The sequence below is a fragment of the Balearica regulorum genome, chromosome 1 (genome assembly GCF_011004875.1).
Source record: "Balearica regulorum gibbericeps isolate bBalReg1 chromosome 1, bBalReg1.pri, whole genome shotgun sequence".
Lineage (NCBI taxonomy): Eukaryota > Metazoa > Chordata > Aves > Gruiformes > Gruidae > Balearica > Balearica regulorum.
In genome coordinates this window covers 95989228-96007880 of record NC_046184.1, presented here as the reverse complement: position 1 = coordinate 96007880, position 18653 = coordinate 95989228, and the positions used below count along the sequence as shown (strand labels likewise).

The window sequence follows — 18653 nt, the reverse complement described above, 5'->3', positions numbered from 1 at the left end:
AGTGTAATTAATTCTACTAGCAACCTAAACTCCCAACAGGAGGGAACGCAGGCAACGCACAGTTGCATACGACCACGATTGCAGTATCATCCCGAAGGTTCATGCCCAGAAAATTCAAACATGTTTTCTCAGTACCTTCAGGGGAAGCAGCGGGTGCATCTCTGAGGTCTCACGATTGAATACAGATGTACGTAGGGCAAACAAGGCCACTGGGCTGAGGTTCTAGGGCAGGAGTATGAAGAAGCAGGCTCATTTCTGTCACCATAACACTAGATGACAAAAGCAGAGCTGCTTTACATCCCCAGCAGAGCAATGGGTGAATCAAATGAGCCTCCAGCAACTAACTACCATAAGAATTTTACTTGCAGACTGCAGTGGTTTGCATAAATGTCTTTGTACAGTTACTATGAATTTCATGTGTCTTTGTGACTGCTATCTGTATCCTGTATTCTTGGGGAATTAAATCATCCATTTGGTAGTAAGACCTAGACACTGGCAGGGTTGTCCATAAATATGAGATCAAACAATCAAGAATCCCTCACCTGGACTGCTGAAGGAAGCAATGGGCCTTTAGCCAACAGAATGTGTCTGGCTTTAGACATGCTCTGCAAAAACACACCAAGGGTGAGAGCTTACCTACTCAGGCTGAGATAATATCAGTTAAAACAGCAGTGTTCTCCACCTGACCAAACAGTGACAGAGACTATTTAACAAAGGCGAATTCTTGAGCCAAAAGAAGTCCATTTGCCACACGGCAACATGGAAAGACTTGGTGTTTCCTGAAGATTTAAGCCAAACCTAGGGACAAGACCAGAGTCAGACTGCATTCAAAAATCTGATTCTTAATACAGATCTTTCATATTTTACATTTTAATTGTGTGGGTGTTTCTTTTGCTAAGCCTGTTTTCTTGGTGTACCATCCCGTTGTCTTGAAAGGGTATAACTAAGTGAAACCCACCAGCAAATTGTGGATAGGTTGGGAGGCCCAAGAAGCAACCTCTGGAGTTGAACAGAAGGGCTGCAGGGTTCAATGTCATGGGGATATGCAATAAGGACACTTAGAACTATTAAAAAAGATGTGTCTTTATGTAGGTCCAGGGAAATTAATGCCTATGAGATAACATACTTCAAACTAATCACAACAGTCTGGAGAACATTAAATGAGAAGGATAAGACCTGTTAATGCAGATATCATATGCTTTTACTAAAGGATATGTTACTATTCTGAACCAGTTTTCCAGCTGCAGTTAATAAGCTCTGGCTTCAGCTCGATTTGGGAGAACACAGAGCAGCTCTTTATGGTTCCCCCACCCTAGAAATGGATCCACTTTGGTCTGCTCCCCACTGTGTGCAGTACCACCAAAGGAATCTTCAGTTTACTGGACATTCTTGTTATTTGACCTCTAAGATTTGATAAAGTGGCATAGAGGACATGTGGCATCTTGTAGAAGCTAGCCCAGTATTTCCAGAACCAGGACCAGGGCAAATGAAACACACCAGCCTGTGCTCTCTGCGCTGGGAAGGCTGCTCCACAGTACTCCAAGACCTTTCCCTTTGTTGACGCTCTCCTGGTGTCCTTGGCACAAAACCAGAGGCAGCGTGTCTATACCTCCAGCACAGTGAAAGAGAAAGTTCAGAACAGGTTGCAGGCATTGCACGCTCCATGCCCTGCCCATATGTGCACAGCCTGTGCAAGCGTGCCTTCAGAGAACCTAATACACACGCAGGCACCTGCTCTCTTGGGTGTGCTCCAGTCGTTCTTGCACTGAACTGTACCAGCAAAGCTAGTCTCAAGACCTTGGAGCTGTCCTTAAAAAACAGTATAGACACAGCAAGCGTGTCAGCAATTCCTGAACTTCCCAATGACAAACCTGCTGGGTTCTCTAACCTAAAATGCACAATACCACCCAAGGACAAAGTGAGTGCCAAAGAGCCCCTTCAGCAAAGAGTCACCGCTGCTTCTCTGTTCCCACCACAGTAGTAAGGAAAGGCTTTCCATTAGTATAACAAGCTAAATCAAGCATTAATTACGTTTTATAAATGGTTAGCTCTTCCTCATATGCTCTATAGAGGAAAGTTGTGTGTAGTGGTGGTGGTGTTTTAATGTATATGCTGTTACTTGTTAGAGAAGGTAGCATAAGGAAAAATACCCTGTGTATGGAGCAGAAGTGGCTGACTCTTACGGTGGTTTTGAAATAACTTTGTTCCCTGTCTCTGGCAGCTGCATCAAGTATTCCTGAACCTGACTCTTCATGGAGTTTACCTGAAAAAAGGTAGCACAGGTCAGGAGCTAGAATTGTCATGGAATATACAGAGCAAAATTTTAGAGTACAGTAAAATCAAAAGTTGAGAAATTTTGCTGAAAATGCAGCAAAACAGTACAACAGCTTTCAAGTCCAGTAGGTACCTCTGCATGTCATCATCTCACCATCTTAAGTCACATTCAGTACTACTTCAATTGAGTGTGAATGTTGCTTTAAGCATGCAGGCTGTTATCTACACCTTTCTGATTTTCCTATTGCTGAAGAGGAAGCACAGTGCATGTATCAACATACTTGGTCATCCTTCACCGATCCCTAAAGTAATTACAGAGCTCTCTTGTAGTGCTGTGCTGACACATTATTATGTACAACATTAAAAAAAATGCTAACCCCCAGTTATTATAGACTGCACTGAATAAAAAATTGGAATACTTGAGACAAATTGAAAGCATAGTATGTTAGGATTACAGAAGAATGTTGAAATTATTTCATAAAATGCTCAAGACTTAGGAAATTGGATGCAAGGGGAAGAAGAAATAGGGGACCCCAAAACTACGTGATTATATGGAAAGTGTGAATGAGAAATCACACATTTGGTTATGGAAAGCTGTCCGTTTTTCTCTGAACAAACATTTGGTGGCCAGGTTCTGGAGAGCGCTGAGGAGTCACTAGAGACCAAGATAAATGGTAGAGCTAGACATACGATATCACTAGCACCAATGTTGGTGCAGAAAGCTGCATAGTCACAGTCTGATGCAAGAGACACAGCTGGATGATGATTTGTATTTAATTGTCAAAAAATGAAAACAGTATTATCTTTTCATAAAAGCACTTTCCCTGTGTTTCATTGTAGTGCTACAGATGAATAGAAGTAAGGTAAATTACCACCTGTTGGATCTCAATTTCTTGCCAAAGGTTTACAAGAATCATCTCTCTGTCTGTAACACAGGTAAACTTAAAGTTCTGAGTTTATTTTTTAAATCATGTATATGTTCAAAGAAAGGCATTGCCAAAAGAGTTTTCCATTTCTGTGCACTAAGTATTTTGACCGTTCTCAAGCTTAACAGCAAATCCAAGGTCAAGATCAATGCACACAAATTCCACAGAGCAACACAAGCAGAAATTATGAACTGTACTTTGTTGTAACTGTTGGAGGTCAGGTCTGAATGAGGCATTTGGCAAGAAGTGTTTTCTCCAGCACTGACTTCAGAATGGTTTGTTACAGCAGAATTTTGCATCTTATTTTCAAGACAGAATAATCATATTAATGTCATCATTCGGTACCACTTTATATCACATATTCTTTACAATGGTCTTTATATTCCTGGTTGATCCAAAAATCATGTGTCTCTGTAGCCAGTCACAGTAACTGACACATTTCATGGATTTTCCATATGAAACTGATGCTGCATATCAACATGGCCCAGCACAAATAAAGCACAAGGGAAAAGACTGATGCTTTCTCTATGGTAATACCACTAAGACTAGAGTAATAGGTGGATTTATGGCTACCCCCTAGCCATTCTTCTACTCCCATACGCATGTCTCATAAGAAAGCACAACAGTAAACTATCCAATGTTAATGTAGAGATTGTGGAATGCAGTTAACTGACTGGTTTGGCTAGATGTTGGAACAACTCCGTTGGTTTTCTTTGCCTCACTGCTAAAGCAGTTCTGATAAAATAGTGTTTTAGCCATCCGCATATAACTGTAGATGCTCAGTAAAAATCAAAACAAACCACAAATGTAGGGTAAGACTTACTCAAGACAACCTGAGGTATCCTCTCCAATTGACTGATCTCCTCCTTGAAATAACTTTCAAGTCTATACATTAATCTCACCCTGAAATAGCAACATAAGATTCTAAGTTTACTACTGTAATGGCTGTCAAAGCAAATTGGATCAGGTCACCTCAGAGTCAATGATGACTAGAAGTGGTTTGTTGGTACATTTGAGAGAAGAAAGTGGGCAAAGAGAATGCTAATAATCCTCAGTTGACCCCTAAGAACCCTAACCTCAGCTGCAACCAGTTGTCTCTGCGTTCAAGGATCCACCATTGCAGCTGAATATCCTTTCTCTCTGGTAGTGCAAATGTTAGATGAGTAAATATGAAGAGCTGTTAGCAGCTCGGACCAACTGTACGGCTGCTTCTACTGGGAGAATCCCTGCTTTCGCTGAATTGCCTACTTTTGCTTCTGCTCTGTGCCACAAGTGTCGTGTAAGACAAATAGAAAAGGACCCAAGGACTGGACTGAGTCTTTCGAACTGCCAAAGTACTTGCAAAATACTGCAACATCTGTACTTTTCCTGGCTCAAACCTCACCAGCATTACGGAATCTGCTGCTGGAATTGGCTGAAAAGCACAGCTGATGTAGCCAGACCAGAACTCCAGATCACACTCCCAGATCGGCATGTTGGCTCAGCATTTTGACAGCAGTGCAGAAAAACAGTGATTATTTTTGTCATTACAAGAAATGCAGATGGTATATAGCTGGAGTACTGCTATCAAGTTCTAGCCTACAGCCCTTCTAACCTGCCAACCAGGAACCACCACGCCCCCACAGTACTCAAAAATAATTTATTCTTTATACTGTTACATTCTGTGCCTTAAAAACTTTTGTGAAAAGACTTCACAACCAATTCAGCTAGGCAAATGCTAATTGCATTGTAGCTAGTAAATAGAGGGCTCATTCAGCTCTCCTCAAAACTGGAAGCAGAACAGGATTTTGCCATCAGAAAGATGAAGGGGTAGGACAAGTATCGGGCTGACCTGCAATGGGAAAAGGAGGGTAAGGAACAGGCCTGGCCAGAAAGCCAGGCTGAGCATCTTGGAGAGTGATGCTGGCAGTTTCTTGTGTAGAAGAGGATTAAAAAGTTTGCATTTAAAAAGCTTTCAGTTGTGGTGGGTTGACCCTGGCCAGAAGCCAAGCACCCACACAGCCTCTAACTCACCCCACTCTACTCATTGGCATGGGGGTCAAAATAGGAAGAGCAAAAGCCAGAAAATCCATGGGTCGAGATAAAGACAGTTTAATAGCTGAAGGAAAGAAGAAATAAACAAGTGATGCAAAGGCAATCACTCACCACCTCCCACAAGCAGACTGAATCCCAGCCAGTCTCTGAGAAATGGCCACCTTGGAAGAAAAAGCCCTCACCTTTTTGCTCTACGCAGCTTTTATTGCTGGTATGATATATATGATATTGGATATCCCTTTGGTCAATTCAGGTCAGGTGTCCTGCTGTGACCCCTCCTGACCCCCAGCCTACTCACTGGCAGAGGGGTTAGAGTGAGAAAAAGAAAGCTGTGACACCATGAAAACACTGTTCAGCAATAGCCAAAACACTGGTGGGTTATCAACACTCTTTTAGCCACAAATCCTAAACACAGCACCACACAGGCTCCTGCCCAGCCAGAGCCAATACATCAACGTTGGCAAAACAAATTCCCTAACACCCCTCTTAACTTTTAGCTTGAATAAAAGAAAAGGAAGAAAAGCAACGTCTTCCTTGGTAACACAGTGACTAAAGTTGCATTCCAAGCAAATGGGTAATTTGGGAATGATATTACCACACAATTCATCAGATGATTGGCGTAGCATATTGGAGTGCTAATCCATAATTTCTTCATTGCATTAAGAAATCATTATTTTACTTAAGAAAGGTAGGCTTTACAGTTACCAATGAAAGTATGAGGATGGGATTGGACAAGAGTATGCTGTATATAAGCGATGCAGAAAGTCTGAAACTGTACCCTCACTCTAACTGAAACGCAATCAAGGACTGTTGGTGTATTCCTAACCAATGTCATTTTTATGTATGTCTGTGTAAGATCAACCTCTAGATGCATCTAGAATGCAGGAGGTCTGGTTTGGCATCCAGACATCTGGATTATGCCTTTTTTGGGACAAAGCAGTGTCGCTTGCCAGTCAGTACAACCACTTCATAGCTGTTCCTACGATAAATTGCATGGCATTTGACGATGGAAATTAGTCTTCAGTGTTTTATACCAATTGTTGCTTATTAACCAAATGACTTGAAATGCCAATAGAAAAACTGCTAAAATAAAGTAGTTATGATTGTGGGATTACAGCTCTTCAGACCAGGAATCCAGGACTCCTAAAGGGAAAGAGGGGTGCCTCATAAAATACTGGTGACTGTAGTTAACCAAAGTGGGGGGAAAGTCATTAAATAATGGGATCCTGTTTCATCAGGCAGGATAATTAAAAGTACAGAGAAGGAGCTCCTGTTCTGTATATTGCTCAATGGTGCAAGATCAGTCATAGGTGGACGGTGAAGAAATATAAAATGTCCACAAAGAGGGGTATAATTCCTGTGCGATATTTATCTCCAAGTTGTCAGAGGACTGAGAAGCTGAGAACAGACAGCATAAAACTGAACTTGACAGATAAACCACTGCTAGATGATAAACCAAGGACTTTTTGATAGGAAGGATCTGACAGTAAAAACCACCTTTCTGTTCTAGCACGGCCAGGTCAGGGCAGCACAAAGGCATTTTACAGCTGCCCAGAAGGAAAATATTGAGGTCCCTCCTACATTGCCTGGTGAGAACTCCGGTATCCAGGTTTCTAATCTCAGTTCTGCCACAGTTTTACAGAGTAACCCTGGCCAAATCATCTCAGAGAAAAACTAAAGTGGCAAAGCCCTTCCCAGATTATCATGGGGGATTCTGCAATCTGCACATTTCTGAACGCACAAAAACCTTAAGTCCTTTGTGGCATTCTTCCCTAGCATGAGTGAGCCTCTTCATGGTGGCAATTTTTGCCCCTCTCCTGCGCAGGGGGTGGAGGGAGAATATCAACACAGCTACTTTTTTATAATGCAGTTCATTGCTCTGCTTGACTCCAGGGTAAGACTCACTGAAGGACCTGAGGACTCAAGTATGCCCAGAATCATTTGGAAAATATTCCAATCTTTTCTGTGCATGGCACATAATAGGCATCCTAAGGGGAGAGCTAGTGCCATAAATCCTGAGTGGATGCAGTAAACACAATCTTTTACACTGGGAAAAACTACAAAACCAGGTTTTTTCTAGAAATGATGATGACTTTGACAGCAGAAGGGAGGAGACTGATGCAGTGCTCTGCTTATGGGCTGGCAAGTATGTTCTTTTAACTTACATCACCCCCACCCCCTTGCCCCCAGCAATACAGGCTCCAAGCCTGTTGGGAGGAAAATGAGAAAAGTTTCACTCTGCATGTATACAATATTGCAAAAGGAGCATTACTTCCCTCCATCTTAAACTTAACAGGTATTATAAAGGTTAAGAAAAACATTTTTAGGTTGAAAGAAAGTATCAAAGCATTCTCCAGTGCTTTATTCAAAGACAAAGATGAAGAAAAAACCTTAGAAATGGAAGCAGGGTATCCCACTAGCTCAACTGAATAAAAGATCAAAAGGAAGAAAGCTGTGTGAAATAATTCTCCACCCAGAACTCAATCTGCATTCAAACACAATTTATGGATGAATGAATGATGGAGATCAGCTTAAGGGAAGTGAGCTCCGATGACCATCATTATTATTATATGAGAAAATACAATCACAGCAGTCAAAATACTCACTAAAAATTCTACCTTCAGCCCAATTCTTCTTTTACAGTAATTTTATGTTTATGCCATTTCAATTTGTGAAAGATGCATTGCGTTTCATGACCACCATACAAAGAAAGTAGTATTTTATTTGAAGGACTTGCTTGCATTTTGAGATCCAGGAACACCAATATCGACCCAGCAGATGAGGGAACTGATTTGCTCCTGCAAATGTATTTAAACAATAGGAACTCTGTCTACTCTCTATTCTGATATTAGATTAAAAATCTATGCTTAGTCTCCAGCAAAAAGCATGATCATATACAAGTAATATTTTAATGATAACTATTAATTATTATTATTATTAACCTAAAAGTGTCCTAGAAATATATATGGGGCTGTCCAAATCCCGAGAGGTTAAAGCACAGCATACAATGTAGGCGAATGATGCAAAATATTTAATGCAAGTGAAGCCTTGATAACAGCAAAGTCAAGTCTGCCCTAACTGGTAACAAAGACATGCCAGAAGAGAACCAGTCCCACATTTGAGGCAGAATTTATCAGTGAAAACTGAATTACTGGTCCCTGAGACCAGAACACATGACAAGTCAACTAGTGAAATGGTTGCAATAATTTAGCAGTACAGGCCAAAATAATAGTTTTTTTTAATTTTCTTCTAATTCTAAAGTGTGTACTACCTATTACACAGATCAAATTGGCCATACTGCTGCCTCAGACCTAACTATGACATCTGGCTAGGTTTTCAAAGAACATGGTTAACTTTTCCATTTACATATCAACAGTGCAACTGATGTAATAAAACAGTATAATTTACAAATGCAGAGATACTGAAAAACTAATTTGTAGAAACATACTTCTCCTCCAGACTGCACAACATCTTCACTATTTATCATGAGTATTGCTCAGAAAGCATTCATGACTGCTCCTAGTAACTCGCATCGTGTGCTCGTTGCAGCCACGAAGCCATCTGCTTCCTGACCGAATGACTCCCAGGCCACAAGCATCCCTCCCCATGTTCTGATTAAAACATATAAATATGCACTCCAGCATTCACAGATGGATATATGTTGGCAGGAGTATCTATAACACTTTCGTTCCTGGGAACTAAACTTTATAGGAAATAAATCTGTAGTGGTAAGGGAAAATGGGTCACGCATTCTGTAAAGTAAATATATGTGAATGGATATTTGGAAACCTTTCTTTTTAAGTGATAATCGCCCACCTTTAATCACAACCATTCCACCTAAAAGAGAAAAAGAATCAAAACAGCAAAATCTTCTCCTTGTCATATGCCTCTCCATCACATCACTCCCAAGGCTTTTCCACCTAATAATTCTCAAACCATACTAACAAGAACAATCCTCAAACAAATCATAAAACCTAAACAAACAGAATAAGTTAATCTATTGAAATTTTAAAAGGCAGTAATGTCATAATAGGCCCATGCTGATCTAAGTCCATACCGATGTTAAAAGTTGAGGTCACTCAAGGCCCCAAGCCTGAAGCCTATTCATCTAACAGTTGTATTTCACATCGCTTTGGTTCTTCCTTCATTTGTGTGTCAAATAGCCTTTTATGAAAGAAGTAATTAAACATTTCCCAAGCTATTTGCAGTTAGTATTATGGTTTTAATGAAAACAACACAGTAACAAAGCTGAACTATCTGATTACCCCCACTCCCATTTTTTTCTCTTTCTTTTTTCTTTCTTCTTCTAAGTGAAATGCAAAACTCGGCGATGATCTAGCTTCAGCTTTGCCCTTGAAAATCAGGAAATGTTGTACAGTGTGGTTTTGAATTCAGTTCGCACTCACAGCACACATGCACACTGCTGTCATCCCACTTTGATAGAGAAAGCAGACTAAGATTAGAGCAGAACATGCCCATGACCTTGAGAATTATTGCTACTGATACAACAAGTAGCTTATTGGTGGGTAGATACATACAGGAAGTTAAACCATTAGAGGCTGATCCTCACAGCTATCGTTGCATCTCCTGGAATACTCAAGAAATACTATTTTTAAAACTGTATGGCTTCAGGGTCAAAATCTGCTTGCTCAAAACTCTTTCCAACTAATGGTTCTCCTCTCTTGCAAGTACTTCGTGACTTTGCTGTTTTTCTCTTACATGGAAAGGACTCGGAAATGACAAGGATAGCTGCATAAAACCATAACCAGATGTACAATACTGAGCAGGGTGGTTGGCATATACTCTAAAACAAATTGAAGCCTCAGTTCCCAGGCAGGTCTGTACTCGGTAATAAGTTCCTGAGAAAAGCCGCTCTGGTAGCTAGTGTAGCGGAAATTCAAGGAAGGTCTTTTCAAAGCTTCATGCTTCCCTTTCAGATCCATTGCTATGTGCTTGGGGCCAAAGAATATTTTAAAAAAATTAAGTCTTAACAAGTAAAAACACTTTTGTATTCCAGGAGGAAGACAGTGAAGGGAAAGGAAAACACATCCATAGAAAGCATAGGGGTTTTTATAAATGTGTAGGCAAATTTCATGATAGGTCTTTGTTTTCTCTAAACTGCAGCTTCTCCTGGATTTTGTTTATTAATGGCCTTACATCTAGCTGTTAAAAGGGCAGACAATATCCTTAAAATATGAAATGAACTATATAACTGTACCTCTTCCACTTTTCTCACAGCATTGCATATTTAATATTCCTCTTTAGGCTGCAGATCCTGAGAGGATAGGGGAATGGTAAGGCAAGATTTTCCATTTCCATTGGAAATAGTTTCTTTTTATCATCCACGGTTGCAGAGAAAATGTATTTCAGAAGCACTTTGCAGGCTGAGAAACTGGGGAGGAAGGGATTCCAAAGTGTATTACTACATACTATCCCAAAGTATGGGGCTGAGGGGAGGGGGGAAATTAGCGTGCTCACAATGTCAGAAGCGATGGAGCTAGCAGTGTGACCTCACTCTGAAGGCCACCTGCAAACAATCACCATCATTTCACGCATTGCTGTTTCAGACGCTGAAGATGATACTTCAGGTGGCGACACTGTTTATAATGCCACTCTTGGGCAGAAAAGAGAGGACAGGACTGATCACATGAGCAAAATTTACATCAGGCATGGTTTGTTCATGCACGCTACCTGTACATCATTCATGGTGCTTCAAACTATCAAAAATGGGCTCAGAAAGCTAAAATTTAAAACTGAAAAGCTTTTATGCTATACAGCAGGGTTACAGCAAGGTGTAATTCATTCTCTCTGGAGAAGGAACTCGACTTTCATAAGCCTGGGGAACCAATAAGGCAAAAGTATTTCAAATAGACATTACAGAAAAAAAGCAGAAAGGTAGCACGGGAGAGAGACAAAGAAAGGACAGATGGTTGTAAAGGGCAATGCGAGTCTCTCTCTATACAGAGGTGTTATTTGCTAGCAATAGCTTTATTAATGGCACTATCAATCTCTCTTTGAACATAATAGAGTATTTTTGCCACAATTTCCCACTCTGTCTGCCTGAGCTGTAGCAGAGGAAGCAACAGTGACTGGCATGCTAAATTTGAGTGTCACACTGACATGCTTGGCACAGGATGAAATGCCTGTGCTGGAAGCTGCAAGCAGAGCTGTGTTCACATCACCAATTCCCACCTGACGAAGTGCACTAGGACTGTGGGCAAGGCATCAAATGAAGCTGAACGAGCTCTGCTGGGCTCGTTCACTTAGTCCCAGCAGCAGCACCAGCCAGAGCCAGCAGCAGAGTGGGAGAAAAAGCACCGGCAGCAGCACAGGGGCCGTGGAGCAAGGCGTGCGGCGGGGGAAGGACCAGGGCAGAAAAGAAGGGAGCAGTAGCCGTTTCAGACGGCAGAAGGGGAGCAGTGGCTTGTAGAGGGCAAATGCGAACAGAGCAGAAGGTTGTGGCAGCCACAACTGCGAGTGTCACTTCGAAAGCTTTAGGAACCAGCAGTCTATTCATTTATCCCCTTAGATGCTATCACCGGCAGAGCCGAGCCAAGGGTAGCAACAGTGGGGAGTTTGGGCAGAAGTTTCCTAGCCTGGACACAGCCCATGGTTCTATTATGTCTCTTTATAATGAAGCATTTCACTGATGCCAAGACAGTTCAAAGAGCAGATACTCTGAAAACGGTATTCTCAGCTGCGTTTTTCAGCAAGCTGCCTCACGAGCAAGACTCACTCACAATTAGTTATGTTGGCAGCCAGCATTACATTGCACCTAGTGAGACACATACAGTAACTGAATGTGACATGCCACCATAATGATGGATCAAACTAGGGCATTTCAGAAGACAAAGTGCTCCAATACGAGAGGCTTAAAGAGGCACTAAAGAATTTATGGAGAATGAAACGCAACTTCAGGGAGGGTGATGAAATTATCAGCCTCACCAAGAGCAAACACGGAGCCAAATGGCAGGATCATATAATCCCGTGCTACCGACAGACAGCCTTGTTGGGAGTCTCAATACATTCATCTTCTTAATTGAAGCTGAGCTGAACTGATTTGATCACATTAGTAACGTCAGACAAAAGAAAAAATTCAGAGAGGAAATTTTAAAACTTTTTAAACTGTTTGAACTATGAGATTTTTAAATTAAGAATGAAAGTTAAATGCAATTAGTGAATAGGAGTTGCAGAAGTTTTTATTAAGACTTTCTTTTTTCTTTTCAGTATAGATATATTTTTGCAATGATGTTTGGTTTCCTTTAAATATTTTCAAAATTTCACAAGAAAAAAATGAAAAAGAAAAGATTTTAAAGAAAAAAAGTGCCTTCTAAAAAGTCATTCATCCTCCCTCCAATAATCCCCATCTGTGTTTTCAATGAAAGTTCAAAAATACTTTATGAATTAAATACAGCTCCTCTCCACTCCCTTCCCCACCACCACACACTGCCTTACTTCAAGTTGCCCTCTTACTACAAGAACTAAGAATCTGATTCAGTGGTGGTTGACTTGGCTTTAATAAGAGTTGAAAGCACTCAGTTCTCAGTGGAAATGAGTCAATGCCTCACAGTGTAAGTTCTTAAGATGTGGAGTGGAGCGGTGCCTTTATTCCAGCTTGCTACCTGCAGGTGGGAGGATGTATCACCAGCAGAGTTGGCTAACTGTTGTTCATTTTCTGCATGAGGAGCCACGGCATTAAGGAGGCTCTGGCATGAGCTGGGCAACGGGGCAGGTTTTGTTATGCAGGACTGATCGGGTATGGCTGAGCCATCAGCCGAAGCAAAGCCCTGCCAGCCTCCTTGGCTCTGTGCTGGCAAAGGCAGCCCGTGCTTTTGGCATATGTAAATGCTCCCCTGCAACTCAGCAGAATCAGCTTCAGTTCCTCCCCTACAGAAGACTTCCCATGAGACTCTGAGAAAGTCACATAAGGACAGAGTTTTAAAAGTATTTAAATTTTGCAATGTTTTTAAATGATAGAGATGGGGCTTGTAGGTATCGATGTGTTAGAAGGATAATGCAAGGAAAGGCAAAATGTGTGGTGAAGACAAATGCATACAAGCTGTGAAGCATCCAAGTAATACACAACATGGGCCATAAGAACCACACACAAGTTCTGCTGTATAATTCACATCCTCACTGTAGAATAACTGTAGCATTTTCACTAAAACATTATCTTTTAAATATTTAAACATCCTTACCTACTTCCTATAGGTTTGCACCTTCTGTTTGGGGTTCCTTCTCCTCTACTACAACAACCTGAGCCTCACATATCCCCCACATCATACCCACTAGCCAAGATACGCCACATGCTGTGGGTTATTTGTAGATACATGCATGCATATCGGCAGGGCAGTGTGTATGTGCTAATTGATTAGTTAGCTTATGCAATTGGCAAGTTTTCCTCTTGTTTCCCACAGTACGGGCAACATTTGGACAGATTTTCTCTTCCTTGATGCCAGTTTATAAGTACTTAAATATCTACAAGATAATTTCAAATTTGCCTGAAATGGGGAGAGAAGGCTCTAAATTTATAAGACACACAAAACAACAACATAAAAATGATTTTTTATATAGGTAGATTACAACACTGTGGGCCTAAATCATCTAACAAGGGGTGCTAGATGGCACCCATTGGTATGTCTGATATACAAATGCACTGCACTATGTTTTGAAAGCTGTACAGACCAAAAAAGCGGAAAGGAAAGCCACCAGCACATCCTAATTCATATAAACAGAAACCCATGGAGTGCTGGCTTCTGGATGCCAAAATGTCTCAACAAAATCTGCCTCTTCAACATGCACAATGTCACAGCACAGCCAGAATATCTACAAGAATAAAACACTGTATTTGCACAGAAACCCAAGACACTATTGGAGATGACCTGAGCCTCCATTTTCAGTCTCAATGGCACAGGTGCCTCCAAACACCTTAAACGTTAATTTAGGGAGGAGATGTATATACATTGGGACTGCACAGGCTCTCCTCTCTCACATGACACAGAGTGCATGGAAATAACATGGGAGAAGAGGGACAGGAGAGGATAAAGGAAAACTGCTTAGTCCTTCCGTGGTCCACTCTGTGTCTTCCTTGAAGCTACTGAGAGCCTGAACCCAGCCCTGGCCCTGATATCAAATAGAAGGCATCAAGGGAGACTATATGCAAAAAGGAGAATTACTGAGTGGACACCGATAGTATACACTCAGAACAAACATCTTTAAGTACAAAAAACATAGGGAGTAGAAGGCCTTATGTTCTTCCTCCATTAGGAAAATCACAGGCTTGAAAGAAGCCATAAGGAGGACACTATCAACTTTGAGCTGGCATAGGCTACCTCTCACAAGGAGGATTGCTTCAGCTCTCATAGAAGCACAAAGCTAGGCATTAAGTAAATGCCTCCATTCTCCTCTACTTTCTCTGGGGCTGTGAAGTCCTCTCTTAGAGGGCAAACCACAGAGTAACTCCCACCAAAGCTTCCTCAGTGCTCACCTGGAGCCTGTGCTTATACTGACCTCCCGTACAGTGACACCCTCCATTTAATTCAGGGAAGCTGTGGCGTGTAAGGCCACTGCTGGGGCCGAGGCCACTCAGCGAGTTGCAGGAGGTGGTCAGGAGCTTCCACAGCCCAGCTTCTATTTGAGGCTGACAACAAAAATCCAATGGCTCAGGCACAGCTGCAGCAGCAGGGCCCCTTTTACTGAACTTGCCTCTGATATGCCAAGCCCTGCTGAGCCTGTGGAAATCAGGTTTACAATAGCAGCTGCAGCCATTAGCTCCCTCTTTTGTGATTTCCAGCATTATTATGCTGTTTGCGAACTTCACGTTAAATGGCCGGACTATAGGCTGGGAGAGATGAGACTTAGCAAAAAAGCACATGTACACACTGATACACAAAGTGTGACAAACCCCAATGGCGAGGTTGTGCTAATAGCTTGTTATTTAGTGACATAAAATCACTGCTAAGATAATACAGGCAGCCTAAAACTCTAGCAGCCCTTTGACTGAGGCAACACACTGACTCAGAAAAAGCCCCTTTCACGTCATTCCACAGGGCAGTTAAACGCACACAGGACACAAAAACCTCAAAGAAAACAGCTCCCTTTCTGCCAGAAAAAAATACACCCATTTTGCTCACGTATGATGCGCACGGAGTAAAGCACTGTTCTCACAGAGGGAAAAAGGCTGAAGTGTGCTTTGGAAAACTTTTGCTTTAAATTAGACTTCTAAAACTGGCTCTTGGAAGCAGCTGTTCTTTATCCCCTTCCCTCTCCTATACAGAAGAGCCTTCTGCTTTCAGCCAAAGCATTGACCAGGACATCAGGGAGTACAGCAGCAAAAGTAAAACTAAATACATGTATCTAAAAGGCCTGTTCCACATTCGAAAGCTGAACAGACTGTCGTTATGTAGTCACACGTTGACCGATATGATTCTACTTGGGCAATTACCTAACGTGGACACGGATTTAGTGCTTCGAAGGCACGTAACAGACCCCTGTGCATATGGAAATAGAGACTGTGCAGAGGATGCAGAGCCCACTAAGGCAGTTTATGTCCAATATGGCTTATTACTTCAGGCACCAAATTGTGTTTATGCGGCCCTAACTGCATGCAGAGCTGGTGCAGGTGCGGAGGCAGTATGGTTATGTTCACGTGGCAATACACCTGTGAACACGTGGAGTGCGGAGCGGACATGCTATGCTGCTCTTCCTGGAACCAGCTCAGGTTCAGAGTTGGTGCTGAGTTGATTCCACGCAGCTGTTCATACAACACGCGAGCCAGCGCTCCTCAGCACACACAGGGCTGCTTACCACATGTGCAGCCCCATCTCTGCATAGCTATCCTGCTCAAGGATGCAAGCTGCCTAAAGGCATTTGTGCCTGTAAGCCCTTCCAGATGGGAGCGCACTGAATAGTACAAAGACGCCAAAGCTGGTTTACATGAGCCCCTCTTCATTCAGAAACAAGAATATCAAAGGTTCCATAATCCAGGATATCCTTGTTCCCCATTGCCGTATACAATGACAACCATGCAGGAGACGTGCAGATGCCATTAATCCATGCATATGCATGTTAACGGCACAGCCGAAGAGGCACGGGCGCTCCTGTCAGAGGAGCTGTGTTAATTTACATCATCTAAGGATCAGTATGCAAGGGAATACGCTAGAGCAAGGGGTGGCAAGGATGACTGCAGTCACAACCAATTTGTTCCTACTGAGCCAAAAGTACAATTTCTGATTTGGCAGGGCCAGCAAGCAACTGACCCGCTTACACCTCTTGTAAACAAGAGTTTGGCTCTGCAGCCTAGGGAGGGAGACAGCACAGCATACACCACGCTTCACTCTATGGCTGCTAATTGTCTTGGATGACTATTTATATAAATAATTTACTTGGTGTATCCCGCCAAGAAGACACCTGAGCCCTACATAATCTGCTAATGCTCACTCTAATGATCCATGTCCGGCACATGGGCACCACCATTCCCATCCTGCTCCCCCAGCCCCCCAATAAGTCTGTTGCCCATCTGCACAGAAGGACAGATGAAATGATCAAGGACTAACAATGGCAAGGCCCAGGATGGAGCGACTTATCAGTCTGAACACAGCTCCGGTGGGATGTGATGGGCTTCCTCAGGGAAAGCGCTCTGCAGATGAGGCCTCGCGACAGAGACCTGCTGTCCCTGGCCTCTAGTGCAGGCAGATGAATTATTTGTAGTAAAACAGTCGATCCAGTCAACTTAGACTCTCCTTCTGATCCTTGAAATGTAAAATGTGTAGGATCACTTTTGTGAATGAGTCTATTGTTCAGCTGGTTTCAAGCAGGCAACAAATCTATTATGATTTATGAAGATGTTGAGATGTTTTCCTGATGCTTTAGAGCTTAGCCATGAAAACTTAACCCCAATTATGTACCTTTTGTAAGGGATGAACCTAAGCCTCAGTAAAACCCCTCAGCTTTTAAAGTTTTAAAAACTTTCAAATTAAGCTGAAATCTAACCTTGTAAAAGGTGTGTATTTAGACCAGGTGCTTTTTAATCCATTACAAGTAACAGATGTTTTTGACTGATGTGTTTTTATCTTCTTTTAGTACTGGGACAGGCACTGTAAGCTTTGAATACAAATAGAGATTTTATTCCCATCAGGCATATGACAGCTGCTTCATACTCGTTGCCTGACATATAATTTTAAAGAAAAACTATGACAATTGAAATACTTAAAGTTTGTCAAAACGTAGTTTGACTCCATTTGAAAAGCATATGTTTGTTGCCAGCGTACTTCCCAACGACTCTGTATCATGTAGCCAGTACTCCAAGAATGGTGCTTTAGATTTCATAACACATTACTATCTATTAGTGAGACATTTGTGCTGGACTATATTATCGCAGACTCTAAACACTACAGCATTCTCTAAGGGCCCATTTCTTCAGCTATGTCTGTTGGTACCCATTTCTCACACATTTTGTCCTACTAAGGCTCGTTGGTTTAATTTTATGGATAAAAGTTTGCAAGATGAAGCTAGATTACTAGAGTGATGACAACCCGCACATGGAGAGCTCAGAATATTTACAAAATAGTCCAAGTTGAACATAATGACAGTCAAATGTTTATCACTGCTGGAACAGAAGAGTGCACTGCTATTGCTAATTCTCCCTAAACAATTTTATCTCCAGGACAGCAAGTGAAGAAATATTTACCAGCATAACATGTATGCACTATACAACAGAGCTGCAAGCACACCACATGAAAAGATACTAAATGTCAACATTCCAGTCTTGAGCAGGTGCTTACATTCAAAACCAAACATATTGGTAACCTTTCTGCCAGATGTATTTGGCAGAAAGCTCCATGTTCAAATATAGGCTCCTCTATAGCCTCAAGAACGGCTCCTCTAAATATTAACTAACATAAGGAATGTAGGAAAATGTAAACAGCTTCCCTAGCCACTCTAAGCAGGTACTGTTTTCCCTTTTGTAAATACTAAGTGTGGATATAAAAGAGGAAAAACTTTTTAATATTAAAAAAGATGGGAGGGTAGGGGGAAAAAAGTACTACCTGATGGTGGAAAACCCAAAACCCAGTATCTTCATTTTTATGTGTCAATACCACTGAACGCCAAATACTTGTTTTTCAAGTATTCCTGGAAGTATTCCCTTGCTTTGGTTTCCTCATGAGTCTTTGGTCACTTTGGTCACTTCACAAAGGCAAACACCTTTTTCATTTGCTACTGTTCCCCCTTCACTGTATCCTGTATTTGCCAACCAGCTATTTGCCAACACTAGCCACATCCAAGCAAGGCAGATAGGTTCATGCCCAGCCTCTCAGAGAAGGTCTTGTCCTGCATTTCCAGAACATTTTATTGCTCTGTGGCATTTGTGCCACATGCCACATCAGTCAGAAGATGTAAGTCAGTTCCCTCTGTAGTAGG

At 41.9% G+C, this 18653-nt stretch overlaps 1 long non-coding RNA gene across 2 annotated transcripts in view; it reads right to left on the bottom strand.

The window, feature by feature from the left end:
• Positions 1-18653, bottom strand: part of LOC142603952 (uncharacterized) — a 271809-nt gene that overhangs the window by 151378 nt on the left and 101778 nt on the right. For both annotated transcript variants that reach the window (XR_012837848.1, XR_012837847.1), the window contains exon 2: positions 2151-2263. This is a non-coding gene — a long non-coding RNA (uncharacterized LOC142603952). The remainder of the gene's footprint in view (positions 1-2150; positions 2264-18653) is intronic.